Consider the following 3,265-nt stretch of genomic DNA (forward strand, 5'->3'; position numbering starts at 1 on the left):
ATCATCTATCTATCATCTATCTATCTATCATCTATCTATCATCTATCTATCTATCTATTATCTATCTATCTATTATCTATCTATCTCTATCTATCATCTATCTATCTATCATCTATCTATCTATCTATCTATCATCTATCTATCATCTATCTATCTATTATCTATCTATTATCTATCTATCTCTATCTATCATCTATCTATCTATCATCTATCTATCTATCTATCATCTATCTATCATCTATCTATCATCTATCTATCTATCTATCTATCTATCTATCTATCTACACAAACACACACCATGCACTATACACTAGCACAATAATATTAAAATTTAAATTTAAAAATATAAGAGAATAAGGCAAACACTAGGAAGCTGTTTAACAAATGGCTGAATTCAGATCAATACAGCATTTTTTTTCATTTATGGGCTTACAATGGTTCTATTGGTGCTGCCCAGCAGTACCAGGCTGTAGCATGGCATGAAGAGGCAGTTTCCTAGGTCTTGATCTTTGCTACTTAGATTTCCAGTCTTACTGCAACTGTATTTGCCTTCAGATCTTAGATCAGAGCTGGGAGAGAAGAGGAAGATACTGAAGGCCATGTCACAATATGCTGTCTTCTGCAGCTTCAGACAACTGATGTCATTGATCTGAAAATAGGATCACCCAGTGTCTGGGGACATGGGTGTCTGTCTGATCATGCCACGCCCAAATGTGGAGCCAGTATTTGACACTGATGCTGCCATTCTGTCTTAGCCATTGGGACCCAGCTACTTTGAAGCCACAAATATTTTGCTGCAGTTTGAAAGATAATTAAATTTTTACCTTAAGAAAAACTTAATAATGCAAAAATTAACATTTTTGCCCCATCTGTGAGGCCTGCCACCAAAGATGCCAAGAGGGGTGCCAGTGCATAAGGCAACCAGAGGTTGGCAATAAGCCAGAAGGCTAACTTGGACTACAGGCTGAAATACTAAAATTAAATTAAAATGCATTAGAATAAGGTTCCAATTAGTTCCAGTTTCCTCAAGCAACTAGTTACATAACCAAAAAATACAAATTCACTTGCTCTTCCTGGGGAAGACTATCAGTCTGAAAGGAAAAGAAGAGGGAAAGGAAAGAAAGGGGTAGAGGGAGAAAGAGAGAGGAGGTGAATTGGAAAAAGGGTGCTACATAAAGGAAAAACATGTTCCAGGATTACAGCAGAAAAATACAGCTCTAAGCATTTTGTATCTTATGCATGATGCTAAAGCAGGCATATCTTCTTAGCACGCAGTACACATGTGGGAAAGAACTGCATCTTTCTCCTTGTCTTTCCCTGAGGCTCATCTGGCTGTGATGTGGCAGGAAGGAAATGACCCCTCTCTGTCTCCCCCTCAAACTCTTTGAACACCCCTGTCATTGGTTCTCCTCTCTGTCCTTCCCTCCCTCCCAACGAGAGCCCTTTATTATGCAGACTAACCAGGCTCTTCTGATTCCATTGCTGTTCTTCCCGCTGTGTCCATTTCTCCAGATGCTGCTGAGCAAAGGAAATCCTGGGAGCCAATCTAGAAAACTGAATCCACCCTAGGAGTAGAAGCAGGAGGAGCTAAGATACTTGTGTCTCCATATTGTGCCAACTACTGCATTTAATAATTTTTTTTTTAATTTAAATTGGGCTAGGCAGTTGTGGCACTCATCTTTAATCCCAGCAGAAGCAGGCAGATCTCAATGAGTTCGAAGTCAGCCTGGTCTACAGAGCTAGTTTTGGGACAACCAGGGTTGCACATAGAAATGAGGTCTTGAAAACCACTCCCCCACCCCCAGCCCCCAAAAGAAAGGTAATTTGAAGTAGATTATTTTTTTAATCACCTTTCTAAAGACCGCCACCATTGAATTTTTGAGACATATACCTCAGCAGTTCAGTTCCTCTGTGCTGCTTTTGCTGCCTGAAAAGAGCAAAAAAGGTTTAATCACAGTGAAGGCTAGTATCAGCCCCGAGGATTTGAGACCCACAAGAAGCCATGTTTCAGCCCGTCTGACTCTCAACAAGTCTGCTTTACTGGAAGGGAGTTCAGGAGCTGCAATACTTGAGATTCTCACCTGTAGATTTCAGAATTTTCTTATTTGCCATATTTATCACTCAGCCAGGAGCAAGACCAAAGAAAATCTGCCTTGGATCCTTCCAAATTCTGAGCATTCTGAAGAGTTCATCTTTAATGAAGAATGTAGCCATACTTCAAGGCGAGTTCAAGTCTTGCTTCCAGAAACTTGGTAGGGTCGGCCAGGTATCCCTGGTTTTTTTCATCGGTGTAATAGGGCACCAGCAATTTAGGTGGGAGCATTCGTTTTGGAATGGGTTATCCCCGCAGAAAGACTGGAACAGGCTTGCACAGAATTTCTAGACTTCTTGGGTGGTAGAAGGCTGTAGAAACAACACCGCCATTTTTTTTTTCAATTGCAGCAATGGCTAATTCTGACACCAACTGCACCTCATCGTTAACTTTTACTTGAAAAGTATCAGCACCGTCTTCCACCAGCTGGACCCCATAATTCCTTTTAAGTGGTTGAATGGTCAGACCTCTCCCATTGACAAGCTGGGTTAAGTCAATAGTTGAGTTGGATCAACTCACCCTCAATCAATGAGATACTGCAGTCTCCTAAGACTCAAAGGCTGATACTGGTGCCTTCTATGTCCTTCATTAAATCCATATTTTGAGATTCGTATGTAAAATGTAGTCAGCCCTCCCTTAAAGCCCAGCTGAAGCCAGGGTCCTCTCTGCCTCTCTTTTTCATGGCCTCTGCCACATTTCCCAACTCTTCTCTGATCTCTTGGACATCTTTCCCACTTTCTGGAGGTAGGATTGGGCTTCAGATTGGCCAGGCTCACTTGTGGCAAGGACCGCAGCAGGTCCAGGCTGGTCACACAGCCATGTGCCATGTGCCACCCATGACCCGTGATCTTTTTAAGGGTGCTCTGGGAGGCAGCGTCCATTTAATAAATTTTTTTCATATTACATTTTTAATATAAACTTCAGTAGTGTTTTATTAAGAAAAAACAGGTTTTTTTTCCCCACATAGCCATTAAATAAATGTTAAATCAATAGTTTAAAATATACATTTGCCTGAGCACCTGAGTGAACCCACACTAACCCCAGTTACTAGCCTCCCAAGTGTACCACTATTGGGATTTAGGAGACAGAGCTAAACGGTGTAGTCCAAGAAGTCACACCACAAGGCAGGCTTCACATGAGAGGTTTATTGGGGCGGGGGCGGGCACAATAAAG

General features: G+C 41.5%; 1 pseudogene; it reads right to left on the bottom strand.

Moving 5' to 3' along the window:
* Positions 1 to 2,052: 2,052 nt before the first annotated feature.
* On the bottom strand, positions 2,053 to 2,919 carry LOC129670527 (39S ribosomal protein L15, mitochondrial-like; annotated as a pseudogene).
* Positions 2,920 to 3,265: the final 346 nt, after the last annotated feature.

This window comes from Psammomys obesus, unplaced genomic scaffold (assembly GCF_907164565.1).
Source record: "Psammomys obesus unplaced genomic scaffold, mPsaObe1.curated_primary_1811, whole genome shotgun sequence".
NCBI classification, from domain to species: domain Eukaryota; kingdom Metazoa; phylum Chordata; class Mammalia; order Rodentia; family Muridae; genus Psammomys; species Psammomys obesus.